A 15,644-nucleotide genomic window follows, 5' to 3' on the forward strand; every position below is an offset into this window, starting at 1 on the left:
TCTCTCGACACACTATCATACGCCTTCTCCAAATCAATGAAAACTAAGTGCAAGTATTTTTTACCCGTCTGATATCGTTGTACCATACGTCGAACTAAGTAAGTCGCTTCCATAGTCAACTTTACAGACATAAAACCAAATTGGTTATCCATTCCTCGAGTCTCTTTTCTTAATCTTCCTTCAATCACCCTTTCCCGTAACTTTATGATTTTTTTTTGTTGTGGCCAGGGTTTGAACCCCGAACCTTGCATATTTGATGCATTGTCCAACCAACTGATATGGTTTGACTCATTAGTTTAATTCTCTATAATTCGCAAAATTTTGTATGTCCCCCTTGTTCTTATACTCACTCTGATCACATTTATAAGCAAAAAAGCACTTTTAAGTATATAGTACATCCATATCAGACCCATGCTTATTGCAAATTGAAAATAAAAGGGAATTGCATGGACAATTAAAAATATACTTCTATTTATTTTTTGTTGTTGTAATATTCCTCTAATATATGGACAACTAAAAATTTCATATAGAATCCTTCAAAAAAAATTCATAAAGAAGGATTTGCATGCAATCGACAAGAAAGTATTTCTCTATTATCACTATAAGTTTGAAGACAGCTAGCCATAGCTTTCCCTTTCCTATTTTTTTTGTTGCTAATATTCCTTTCCCTCATCTCAAATATTATGTTGGTGTTGGAGTTTAATTAAGAATAAAAACAAAAATTCCACCTAAAAAAAAGAAAAGAATAAAAACTAAAAACATCACATTCAAAAGGTTCAATAGCTTTGTAAAAAAAAAAAAAAAAAAAAGTTTCAATAGCTCTAAAGCTTTTAATGTTCGTAGTGCCTATAACTTCCTGACTACTCAACATCCTAATGTGCAACCGGTGGCTGTTTCCTCTCTTTGGCATAAGGATGTCCCTCTTAAGATTTTGTTGTTCGCTTGGCGGTTATTCCGAGACAGGTTGCCAACAAAAGACAATTTGCTTCATCGAGGTGTCATTGAAAATGATTCCAGAATGTGTGTGGCTGGATGTGGTTTAGAAGAATCATCCCATCATTTAGTTTTACATTGTAATGTTTTTGGGTCTGTTTGGCACTTAATTTATAAGTGGCTTGGCATTGTTGCGGTCATCCCTTATAATGTGTCGGACCATTTTAATCAATTCAGTTATAGCAATGATATCTCTAAGGTGTGCCGCTCGATCATTCAGGTCATTTGGTTTGCTTCGGTTTGGGAAATTTGGAAGGAAATAAATAATACGATCTTCAACGACAATGAATACTAAGTAATACAGGTTGTCGACAAGATTAAGTCCCTTGCTTTTAGGTGGTTGAAGGTGAAATTTCCTACTATTCTCTTCAATTGTCATGGTTGGTGGCTTAGTCCTTTCACCATGCTGAGCATAGGTTAAAAGTTATTTCTTTTCCTGTTTTGCTTTTTGTACAGGATGTGTCTGTAAATACTTTGTTCACTTTGTTGTCTTCTCCCTAGTACACCTTGTGCTAGGAAAGACACTTTTTGTTGGTAATATATTTTATTTTAACCTCTTAAAAAAAAAATCAATAGAAAAGAGTTTAATTTTCATTCACTCGCAGTGTATGTACATCACAACCAACCATTTGTGATTTTTTTTTAAGTGACTATGATAATAAAAATTAAACATTTCTAATATTTTTATGATTATAATTGATCTATATTGATTTTATTTTCACAATAGTTAACATTTCTATTATATCAAACCTATGCTGCAAAATAAAAACACTAAATGATATTCGGCAGGTGGGAGAGCCTATGGCGTCTGGTGGGTAGGAGAGCCTGTGGCGTCGTCGTTTACTTGCTTAGGAGGAGGAGAGTGTGAGGGAGTGTTCTGTGTTGTTATATAATATTGTTTTGCAGGATAATGTCAAGGATACATGACGGTGGTTGTTAGATCCTTCTAGTGGTTATTTAGCGCGGGGAGCATATCGCTTTCTCACTAATTTCGGTGAGTTGGTGGATAGGTCTCTAGTCGATGACATTTCGCATCAGCATATTACTTCTAAGGTGTCTTTGTTTGTGTGGTGCCTTCTCCGCGACAGACTTCCTACCAAGGTCAATTTGATGAGAGGGCAAGTTCTTCATCATGTCGACGCGGTTTGTGTGTTAGGATGTGGAAATTTGGAAACAACAGCTCATTTGTTTTTAGATTGCGACATATTTAGCTTTCTTTCATCCCATGTTTGGCTCTGGTTGGGTATTTCTTCCGCTTCCTCAAGTGATCTTCGTCAACATTTCATTCAGCTTACTAATATGGCAGGGTTGCCTCGATCAACTTTTATGTATTTCAGAATTATTTGGTTTGCCTCTGTTTGGGTCCTTTGGAAGGAAAGGAATGACCGTGTTTTCCAAAATGTGGCGTCTAATATCTCTACTTTAATGGCAAAGTTTAAACTAAACTCTTTCTTATGGTTGAAATCAAAACAGGGATTATTTAGTTACAATTATCATGATTGGTGGAATCATTCCCTTCTCTATATGGGCATCCACTTGTAATTTATTTTTCTCTGTTTTGCTGTTTTGGTGGTGCTTGTTTTGCACCTTGTTACTGTAAATAATGTTGGGTGGTTTGCCTTTTGCACGCCTTGAGCGAGGTGAATCACAGTTTTTAATATCATATATCATTTTAGTTTGTTAAAAATAAAACATTAGATGATAAAATTAGCAGTCTAACGCCCACTTTCGTTTAATTATTTATTTAATCGAGTTTAGGCGATTATATTATATTTTTATAATATATGTGTGAGTTTTGTTGATTTAAGATGATTTAAGTTGTTTTTGATGTGTTTTGATGATTTGTTAAGATTATGAGACTTATTTTATTGTTAAATAAAATAAGATTTGATAAGAAAATAAAAATATAAAAAATATTTAGTTGAGGGCTGTTTTGAGATTTTAGAGAGTTTTAGGGGAGATAGTGAGATAAGATAAGATATTAGGAAGAGGTATATAAGAGATAGACCTAGTTTTAGAAAACATTATACGTACGACTGTTTTTGGAGAAAAGGGAGAAAAAGCCAGAGAAGAGAGAATCACCTAGGAGTGCTGCGATTTTCTTCATACAAGGTAAGGGTGAGACTATTAATTCAGTATTGTTAATTGATATAATTCTGATGAATAATTGACAAAGTTAGGATTGATTTAGAAAAGTTTTGAAATTAGGTCAAATCCCTAAAATTGATGATCAAACGGTAAAAGTTGTTTAGATTGATGTAGAAACCGTCCTATAACCTTAGAATATGTTTAGGATGAATTCTGGAATTGAAATTAGGCTTAGAACCTTGTTAGTTGATGAAATTTGTGTAGAAACTGCATTCTGTCCGAGCCAAAATTCATCGCTCGCCATAGCGAGCAATGATCCTCGCCTCGCGAGTGATGAATGTTCATCGCTCGCGACGCGAGCCATTCCCTTCGCCTCGCGAGTTACAAGTCGTAGCTCGCCACAGCGAGCAACCCTACTCGCCATAGCGAGCTTGACATTTTCTGAGTTTTTGACTTTTGAGTTGAACCTTAGATGCCTTTGAGTACCTTTAGGTGCCTACTATTGATTAGGGAATGATTTAGAACGAGATTGAACCTGGAACAACCTTAGTTGGGATTCTGGCTTGTACTCGCCTCGCGATCACTTCCAGAACTGAGTGCTTTTGAGGATTGTGAGACCTGAGCTGTTTGGATTGGTTAGGAAAGGAACTCTAGGTGCTAGTGAGACCTATTAGAGATATTGACTGAGAACTGTGAAGCCTTTATGATATATTAAGTGATTATGAAGTGAATTATGGATTGATTGCCCTTACTTGAATTATTGTCGATTGATCAAGAATTGTTGAGAATGATTTGTTATTAAGCTTGACGTGATTTGATTATGCTGCAATTGTTATTAAACTATGTTGCATGAGTCTGAAATAAGTTGATGATGAACTCCAAATTATTGGATGTATAAGTGATAAGTTGATTAAGATGTTTTGTTGTTTAAGTCCATGCATTAGCATTCATTGACCTTTGTCCTCACCATGTTCGGAGCTTTGTCCTCCACACGATAGGAGCTTTGTCCTCCACACGATTAAAGTATATTAATACTATGATGACGATTGGTACCACATGCATATAAGTGTCTAAGTTGCATTGTCGCATTTGTCGAGTTTAAAGATGTTTATGTTGTTGATGATGAATGAAATTGTGATTATGTGATAAATGTTTATCAAAGATGCAATGTTGATTAAGACTGATTATGATGTTAATTACGATTTCGTATTATATTGATTAATAATATTGCGTTATGAAATCTCACCCCTTCTGCTTGAAAATGTTGCTCTTTGTATGAGTAACTTGCAGGTGATCGTGCTTAGGTGTGCAGTTTGCTGTTGTGAGTGGCCTTGCCTCACTGAGTCGTCTAGGTCGCTCTGATACGTAACGGGATGGGGTTATATGTCATGCATGCTTCATTCTTTTACGTGAACTATTACGTTATGTTATGATATTGATTAACTGTTGAGATATTTTGATGGGCCCTACGTGCCAAAACGATTTATGGATTTCGAAATAATTTTCCGCTGCATTGTTTAAGTATTTGGTTAAATTGTTATTTAACTGATTTGGATTATGTTAAATGTGATATCTCGTTTGTTTATGTGGTTTACTCTAATAAATGTTTAAGAAATTTTTATATTGGGAAAACGGGGTGTTACAAGCAGCTCTAAGAATCTAGTCATAAGGTGGATTTTACTATTGTTTATAAATTTTCATAAAATATTATATATATTTGGGTTAACAGTGCTTTCATCCCTGTACTATATGTTATTTCCGATTTTCGCACCAATAAAATTTTCGATTTGATTTGCACCCTCGTAAAATAATTTTTTTCCTGAATACCCCCCTCCCCCATCCAACTCAGGAAATACGTTGATGTGGCGCTGATTTGGCAAATTTTTTATCAATTTTTATTTTTTTAATTGGCCATGTGTAAAAAAAAAAAAATCCACATCAGATTTTAATTTTAAAATATTTGAAAATTAATTTTAATAAATAAAATATATTAAGAATTTTTTTTCAAAAATTCAAAAAATATTAAGATATTTACGAAATATAAAAAAAAAAAACAGAAAATAGTCAGACTTTTTACAAAAAATTTAAAAATAAAAAAAAATAGATTTTTTTTCAAAAATCAGAAAAAAAATTATAAGGATTTTTTTAAAATTTTAAAAATTAGAAAACATATTCAGATTTTTTTAAAAATTAAAAAGATTTTAAAAAATTCTGGAATTTAATTTTCAAAATACAAAAAAAAAAGGTGAGATTTTTTAAAATATTTTAATTTTAAAAATCTGTTTTCAAATTTTGAAAAAATTTAGATTTTTTATTCGATAATTTTTATAAAATATTTGGAAAAAAGTCATTTTTCGACAACGATGGCAAAACCCTCTAAATTTGTATCCATATTTTTTAAAATTAAAATTTTTTCCATAATATATTTTTAAAAATCTGTCCTTTTTTTTAAATTTTTTTTTTTTGTATTTTAAAAATTAAATTCCAAAATTTATTAAAATCTTTTTAATTTTAAAAAAATATCTTATAGTTTTTTTTTCTAATTTTTTAAATTTTTGGAAAAAATCCGACTATTTTTCTGTTTTTTTTTTATTTCGGAAAAAATCTGAATATTTTTATGTTTTTTTGGATTTTTTTAATTTTTAAAATTAATTTTCAAATATTTTAAAAATAAAATCTTATGTGGTATTATTTTTGGTCCCTTATTTAATTTCATGTTTTCATTTTGATCCCACAATTAATAAAAATGGCGTTTTAGTCCTTCACATTTTCCTCCGTTTGCCAAATAAATCCCTTCCGTCAAATAAATCTCTTTTCCGTTAATAGGCCACGTGGCAATTATAAAAAAAAAAGCATTTTTTTTAGAAATTCAGAATCAGGGTTCCTCTTTCCCTCTTCTTCTTCATCTTCTAATAATAATCCTCAACAACCTTCAACAAGCCCAGAAAAATTACGGAAAAATCAAAAACATAAATTCAACATTAACCCTAATTAACTCAACATTAAATTCAACATTATCACTTCATATCATCTTCGTCAATGGAGATTTATTTTTCTTTTCAAAACGCAGGGAAGAGATATAAAGAGAGAATCATCGTGAGAGAGAGGGGGGTAGATGAGGGGCGTCAATGGAGTAACGAGGGAGCGGTGGTTGTTGCTTCGACGGCGGTGAGACGGTGGTGGTGGCGATTGGTTTTGACAAAAGAGGGAGTTGTGTGCGGCGGTGCTTTGGTCGGAGATGGCGGTGATAAATCTGTGGTTTTTTGACTGGAGAGAGAGTTGTGTGCGGCGGCGCTTTGGTCAGAGATCGCGGTGACAGATATGTGGTTTTGACATATCTGGGTTTCGCCTTTCTTCCTTCTTTTTGATCGCGGTGTCATGGATTTATTTGGCAAACGGATAAAAAGGTGAGGGACTAAAACGCCATTTTTATTAATTGTGGGACTAAAATGAAAACATGAAATTAAATAAGGGACCAAACGATCTAATAAGCCTATTTTTTTACACGTGACCAATTAAAAATGAAAAAAAAGGTCAAATCAGCACCACGTAATCGAATTTGCTGAGTTGGATGGATGGGGGAGGGGGATATTTTGGAAAAAAATAATTACGATGATGCAAATTAAACCGAAAATTTTATAAGGGCGAAAACCGGAAATGATATATATTACAGGGTTGAAAAGCACTATTAACCCTATATATTTTAAACTTTTTTTGACAAGATATATTTTAAACTCTTATCATTATAAAATTAATTTTTTACTAACAATGGTAAGGGTTTATATATGCATAGACAATTTTTTAGAGGTGTCCATATTTGGTGCACCTATAAAATCACACACACACCTTTTTTTTGTAATAACTTGCATTGTTAAAAAAAAAAAAAAAAACTTTTTTTTATGAATTTAAAGTATTTCCCTATGATCATTTTCTCTTATTAAATATTTTTTATTTCAAATTCATATATTTTTTTTCCGCTCAAGTAGCCTAGTGTTAAAGTTCATAGAATTTAATTGTGGAGAAGTGGAAGTGTCCGGGGTTCGAACTCCAGCCTCTGTATATAATATGCAATATCCTTACCAACTGAGCTAAGCTAACGGAGATCAAATTCATATTTTAAACGAGTTTCATTCTTATTATTGTTTATTTCATAATGACAACTAATTATATGTTTAATAATTGTCCATCTCAAATGAATTAGGGCATTACGGTGTTAATATAATTATTTTATCAAGAAGATTATTTAATATGAGACTCGTTGCTAATTTGACATGTGGGTCCTGATCTCAATGTTTCATAAATAATTATGTTCGTGAATCCTGATCTTTTCTTGATAGAAAAACTATTTTTTTGACAGCCGGATAGAAAAACTAATTCGTATCAATAATAATCAAAATCATTATGAGGAATGTTATTTGAACAATCAATTTGGTTGACAACTTTTGTGACAACCATAATTTATAAAGAAAAAGTAGGTATTTGCACATAAACCAAAACAATAGAGAGATAAAGTAAAAATAATGTGAGTATGAGAGAGAAAGTTGTCACAAAAATTGTCATTAAATGGATGTTCAAATATCATTTCTCAATCATTATAGTTCACAATATGATTATAAATTTGAAAGTTAGTAATAAAATAATCACATGTAGTAAGACATGGGCAACTACATGCGAAGATCAATTGCATGGTTCCTTCATCGTAGAGAAATGAATCTTAGAGAGATAGTCGAGACTCTAGCTACATAAGAATTAACATGGAAACGATGGAGATCATATCATACCCTAAGTTACACGGTTTAAATATTTTGGGTCTATAGTACAAAACGACGGAGAAATAGAATCAGATGTAAATCATCGTAGTCAAGCTGGATGATTGAAATGGAGAAGTGCCTCATGTATTTTGTGTGATAAGAAAGCACTACTTAAGTTGAAAGGAAAGTTCAATCGGACAGCAGTCAGACCGTCGATGTTGTATGGTACGGAGTGTTGGGCGGTTAACAGCCAACGCGAGAATTAAGTAAATGTAGTGGAGATGAGGATGTTGTGATGGATGAGCAGTAAGACTAAATAGGATAGGATTAGGAATGACACCATGTTGCACCTATAGTTGAAAAGTTTGTAGAAAATAGGCTTAGATGATTTGAGCATGTAGAGAGAAGACATGTAGATGCCGTCATAAGAAGAGTAGATCAGATAGAGTAGAGTCATGTCAAAAGAGGTAGACCTAGAAAAACTATAAGAGAAACCATTAAAAAAGATTTAGAGGTCAGCGAATTGGATGCAAATATTGTTTATATAGAATACTATGACGTAATTTGATTCATATAATCGACCTTACTTAGTATGATAATGTTTGGTTGTTGTTGTATTTATTTTTACAACTTCTAGCATGTAGTGATGAAACGACTAAATTTATTTGTATATAAGGGGGAATTATTGCATTCAAGAAAATGTTTGGGATTACTACCGTTTTCTAAAATAAAATAAAAAAATTGAGCAATGAACCGAACAAAAATGGTTTAATTATTGGGGTATAAATATGCCTTCATCCGCAATTAGAAATAAAGATAATATAGATAAAAAAAAAATATCAATCATAAGTTTCCATTCTGCTGAAAAGATTTGATTCACTAATTGAGAATTGATTTATCGATCAATGTGATTGTGACTAGACAACCATATTTAAATGTAAGAACACAATGGGCACTTTCCAAAGTGTGTGTGTTCTTAAGATTTGAAATCACTACATTATACCATGATATATAATCTCCTTTTGCATAGAAGTTGCATCTTAGATTAATCATGACAAAGTGTGAAAGAAAGAAACAATTCTCTATATGTTATGACTCATCCTAGTTTGGATGTCTTCTTCAAGAAATATTTGAATATACACTGATATTCATTATTACAATGTTAAATAAAAAAATAATTGAAGACTCATTTGGACAAATATATAAATACTAAACGAAATAAATTAAGAAGATAATTTCTTTTGAAGGGAAATAAAGTATAACATTAAAGACTGGCCCTTAAAAAAAGAGACACTGGATTTGGATTAAACACGTTCTTGACAGTCTGTCTGGTATTAAACATGTATTTAAATAATTGGAATCTTCAGCAAAAAAATAATTGGACTCTTATAATTGATGAGACTTTTTTTTTTTTAGGTTACAATTGATGAGATAATTAGTTTGAGAATACTGCTCCATTAATTTTATATAAAAGAAAGAGAAGGAAAAGCAAAAGAAAATAGGGTAAAATATGCATTTTCAATATTCAATCTCTTATCGAAAGAAATATATGTAGATCCTACCATTTTAGGTGAGAATCATTTTTAAAATGGTTGAACAACACTTGCGATCTTAGAGTGTGTTGGTCTCAAATTTGATTTTCAGTGATGTCAATTTCGGTGGGTTAGGTTAGCTTCTTAAAAAAAATGGTGGAAATAGTGTGTTAAAATTAGTTTTGCTAGCATAAGTTTTTTTTTTTTTTTTTTTTTTTTTTACAAAGCTAGCATAAGTTTTTGCTATTATAAATATATCAAGTTTCGTTTTTAATCTCTTTAAAAAAAATTCTTCGAATAATTGTCCTACAAATATTTTCTATCAATATTTTTTGTCTATTCTTTTATGTAAACACGTGTGTATCCTTCAAAATTTCGAATTATTTCTTGCAATCATGTTTAGTACATAATAGAAATAAATTCATTTAAGTTGGTCTAGTGGTGTTGGTTTGGTACGTTGAGTGTACTCCTCTCAAGGTCTCATGTTCGATTTTTCTTGATGCCAATTTATGTGTGCTAACTCCATACAGAGTTAGGTTTTGGCTTTAAAGGGGGCGCCCGCAAGTGGACGGTAAGATTAGAACCCTACAAATTAGTCAATTCATGGGTCAAATACAGGGTTTAAAAAATACATTATTGAAATCTTTTTTGCAAAAGTTTTACATTTTTTTAACCGATGATGAATATAATATATGAATATAAAGAGACTAAAACGAAATTTGGTGCGTGCACACTATCATTTGTGTAAAATATTTTATAGGATTTTTGAACAAAAAAATATTTGATAAGTAAACGAGTTTTTTAGACCATCTTCTAGGCTTAGCTTCACAAGTTTTGGCATCTAGTAAGTACATCTTTTGAGGAGAAAAAACAAATGTTGTGTATGGAGCACACTTTGTCTTTGTGAGTTCTATCAAGGCTTAGGTTAGGGTGTATGACCTTGTTAGGTCTCCTACCGTAGGAGACTTGGATTTTTTTTATTTTTTTTTTGTGTAAAATGAATGTAAAGCATTAAGATCTATTTAAAATGTATTGAATGGTTGTGATTTGGAGATATGTGACCCACTAATATATCATTATTTAAACATATATATTATTTTTTAAAACGCAATTGAATTTAGAATAACATTTAACAAATAGTGTTTTCGCTATTATCCTAAATTGGATTTTTCATAATTACCATTAAACCCTTAAAATTAAATTTCATTTTAATTAAATTCAACTGTACTCTCATTTACTGTCAATGAATATTTTTTATATAGTTTTTTTTTTTTTGGAAATTTGTACTAATAGTAATAGGTTTTCTGTGTTTGAATTCACAAAATAAAAATTGCTAAAGAAATTTGTACTTATTAATGAGCTTAGATAATTTTAAAAGTCCATGTGAGATTATCTCAGTTGATATGGACAATGCATAATATATGCAAGATCCGAGATTCAAACCCTGGCCACAAAAAAAAGAAGATAATTTTGAAAAACGGGTTAAGTTTTGTATTATAATTAAGTTTCGGTGAATTGAACTATCCATAAAATAATCAGAAATAATATTTATAGTTTATTAATGTGAAATGTTAATGCGTGCCCCCAGACACTCTTTTAAACACTTTAAATAGTAAATTTTAATAAAAAGTTGTGTATTCACTTCATTGGAAATTGTAATAGTTGACTTTTTAAAATAATAATTACTAAATTTTGGATTCTTAAAGAGTGTCCCGGTGCACTTGTTAACAAGACCCTTTATTAATTTATGATATATGAATTATTCTTATAGAATTTAACTCCAAGCTCAATTGTATTTTTTTATTTTTGTTTGACAGATTTCTAAAATTAATAATTTCACACGGTGCAAGACCCTTTAATAATTTTTGTTTGACATATTTCTTATAGAATTTCTAACATTACCTTCCAAATATATCTAATGGCTACAAACTAATTTGCATACAAAAAAAAAAAATTGCTCTCCCACGGTGCAAGACTCATAAGGGTCGCGTACAGGAAACGACACCCAACTTTAAGCATTAAAACAATCTTTCAATGTTTTAAATATCATGATGCGGAGTTATCTCCAAGATTTTTTAAGTACTTTTTTTTAAGTGTTAAATTTAAAAAATTGAGTACTTGTAATATACTATTATTAAAAAATTATAAATGAATAATTTGTCCACGTAAGACACACTTAAGTACCTAAAAGTGGAGAGCTTAATTTTAGATGCTCTTAAGTACATAGTTTGATCTCAAATTGCTGCTTGAAAAAGTAGTATTTGTTAGGAGATTAATTTCTTAAATAGATATCCATAGCTTGAATAATTAGATTTGCCTCTAGACCTAGGGATGCCAATAGTAGTTTTAAGTGGGGATCCTTGTGGAGACAGCTCAATTTAAAAACACTTGTAGATTGGAAGTTATTTCCCATGGGTATGAAAACGTGAGAGAAAATCCCCCTAAGAATGGTTTGGGACGGGGATCATAACCCTAAGTATGTGGAAAATGAGAGCAAAGATGAGGATAAAAATTACTCCTCAAGATCAAAAATGGGAACAAGAGATACTTTGGATGGTGGAAAATGAGAACAAAGATTGAAAGCGACAATTATTTTAAAATAGATAAAATATACAAGAGTGACATCTATTATGAGACAGATGTATTTTTGTTTCAAAAATTTACTTTTCAATAGAGAGAATTCATTAATACTTTATCAGAGTATTTATTATACGTTATAGAAAAAAAAAATATAACATAATTTAAGGTATGTTACTAAATAAATATAATTAACTAAATTGAAAATTCGAAAATAGTCTTAACAGAAGATACGATAGCCTTAAGGTATACTCCTTCCGTCTTTAAATATAAGTAAAATTGACTTTTTAGGTTCATTTATTTAATGATGTATGTGGTTCATAATATGGACCACATACATCATTAAATGAATGAACCTAAAAAGTAGATTTTGCTTATATTTAAAAACGGAGAGAGTATAGTTTACTATTCTCTTCAAGACAAAATAGGAAGTTTCATAGCCCAATTACAAGGTGGGACATGTAAGCATGCTTTATTCCCATTATTATTAATAAGGTCAAAATGTATTATACTATCATGTATGTAAAGTGTACTCTCAAATTTAGATGGACCAAGTTTTTCCAAACAAGACATGGTACTTTCTCTTTTGTTGTTTCTTGCAACTGTGGGTGGTGGTGATGGAATGATAGCCCTAAAGTGGGGTATTTGGTATAGGTGCTTTGGATCTTGATGCAACTTTGCTTTTAGAAAAAGGATCTTCTCAATTTTATGAAAGAATTGTTTGTCTTGATTCTGTGTGCTAAATTAGTGGAGTGAAATTGAAGTACATGTTAATAGATAGTAGAGAAAAATAGTCGATGAAAATTTTGATGAGTGAAGAGAAATGTCATAAATAATTATATTGATATTCTCTTAAACTTTACACGATATAATAGTATATTAAGTTTTGTAACATTCGTCTGGATGGAGAGTCATCTAATGTTTAGATGTTTGACAGAATATTAATACATTTTTGGTGATGGTTGAAGGCTCGATAGGCTGACTATCTGTTTTGATTTTTATATTTGATGGACTAATCCCTCTACTTGTTTAATATTCTCCATCTTGTTAATTTGGTGTCCTCACTTCTATTTATATACAACAATGTTATTCACAGCGAGAGGAATGATCTGAATCGATCACGAACAAAAATAGGCCAATAAAAAGCAATTTTTGAACGGAAATCATGGGAGGTGGGGGAGAAAATGATGGAAATCATAAAACTGTGGATGGGTGGCATACATGCCACATGTGTCTTGAAACATTTGGGATAAGTTTTTCGCTTTTAATATCATTTTCCATTTATATATATCTTGGCCTCTTGAAAATAAAGTTTTGGAACATTTATTGTATGACTCTCTTATTAAGTAGATAAGGAAACTTAACAACTTAAGTCATGAGAGAATCTCATGCCATAAATCACTCTTTTGAATTGAATTACCATCATAGACTTAAGCCATAACATTCATATTTCATAAAACAATGATTAGTTACATAATTGAAGTGGCAATATTCAACAATAAAAAACTAATCAGAGTCCTCTCATAACACTTAAGAATTTCCTCATATTTCAGACATGGTTTTCATTATCAAGTCTTGTCTTGTCCCTCTCTTTGTGACTTAAAGATGTAGCATTTTCATCTTTGTTCCCCATTGGCACTTGAGTCTTTTGCAATTTGATGTTGAAATTGAATGAGAGTCCATAATGCTATAACATATTTAGCTGTTCTCCTAATTAAGAGCACTATCATACTACACAAATAATCAGGCCTAGTGTTCATCATCAAAGTGGTCCATACCCACAATTTTTAAGCAACTTCTTTGGTCCCCATTTCTCTCCTGTTTCCATCATGTTTAGTAATTGCTTTTCCTATTATGTCAATTATTTAAAAGAAAGGCAAAACTTTTTTCCTTTTATAGAAATTGGGCCATTGATGTTGCATATTCACTTCGTTGTTAATTATAAGTAAATTTTGGTTGTTCATTCCATTAATGATGTATAAGATTTATATTATAGACCACATGCATCATTAATTCAATGAACTTAAAAAGTTAAAATTTGATTATAATTGACAATGGAGGTATATTTGTCTACTGTGTATTGAATGTCAGCCTGATGATAAGAACTTAACCTTATAATCTCAATATATGAAGTACAAATTTGCATGATGATAGTTGTAAAAATATCATTAGTATCACTTTCGTCTATAATAGTTTCCTTCTTCTCGGATTCCTTTTCCAAAAATGTTTTGTGGTTGTCCGAAAATCATACTAATATAATTAAGTTGAAATTTGTTGGTTTTTACATCGTAATTTGTAAATGATTGGAGTATCCTTTGTACTTTTATTCGATTTAAGGGAGGTTGTTAGGCTAAACTACAGACGAACACGACGATTGAAATAGACATCGACAACATCCTATCATAAAAGGTTAACGCAATCCGGAGGTGGATGATCTAATTAGTAAGTACCAATACTCTTTTGCCGTAAAAAAAAAAAGTAAGCCGAGTGTTAGTTACAAGTGAGAATTATATAGCTCCTAGGTCATTGATTAACTAAATATTGAAGTGTTATAAATGATTGAATTATTCAGATTGATTTTCAAGGTTATAAGGTTTTTTAGAACATCCTAAATTGCCTTAAGGACTATCAACTATTCGAACTAAGATATAAAATGTTTGAGGTTTCATTATGGTTATATTTGAAGAAGAAAAAATAATGTATCTAATGACTTCTATTTGTTTGTCAAGTTCACAAAAATGAATTAGAGGAAAACGTCACTAGGTAGGTGGTAAGATATACAATATGTGGGGTTCAAAAAAGGTAAACTTGATGGGCAATAGCTCAATAAGGAATGGCAATGGGTTATGAGTTATGACTTATGCAAACAAAAGGGAGAAACTGTTAACACCCCATTTTTCAATAACACACCCCCTTTTTCAATAACACACCCCCTTTTTCAGATGGGTTTGTGAACTATTTTTCGCTATACATAGCATTTTCTTATCCATTTCTTCTAAATCAACAATTTTTTCTCAAACAGACCGTATGTGTAATTTAATAATGCCAAATTGCACTAGTGTCCGTGACATACCTCCATCTTCACTTACTCAACAATGCCAAATTTAACAACTTTGTCCCAACTCACCTAAATAAAAAAAATTCTTGTCAAGCCCGCTCCCCATATGAACCTTCTTTGCAATTGATTAATTTCCTTGATTAACTTCTTTGGAGCTTTATAAAAGTAAAAGAAGAATTTATTAGTACGACCCTTCCACCTATAGATAGATTTTCATATTGATAGTCTTTCTTTCAATGACCTGGGGCTAAAATTGTAATTAAACCTAATAAATAAAGTGATATGGGTGTCACGTATACATGAACCCAGTCAAAATTGGTTTGGAGGGCTAAAAATGCAAAAGAGGGTAAACTTAGGGGTTGATTTGTTATTGTTTTTTTTTATAGGAGACCAACATCGCAAGACTGTGATACTTAGGAGGGTCAAAACTACAATTAAACCATTTTAATATAAGTGAAAGAGCAAAAACTAAGTTTAAAAAATGAGATCAATTAAGGTCTCCAACCACAATTGTGGTCGCAACATAAAGAATTTTGAAGTCTTTGCGACGAGATTGCAAATGTGGTTATATATTTGTCTATTTATGGTTTTATATCAGGTTTACAACCACGATTATGGTTGCAACATAAATACTTTGAAACCTTT

This window comes from Medicago truncatula, chromosome 6 (assembly GCF_003473485.1).
Source record: "Medicago truncatula cultivar Jemalong A17 chromosome 6, MtrunA17r5.0-ANR, whole genome shotgun sequence".
Lineage (NCBI taxonomy): Eukaryota > Viridiplantae > Streptophyta > Magnoliopsida > Fabales > Fabaceae > Medicago > Medicago truncatula.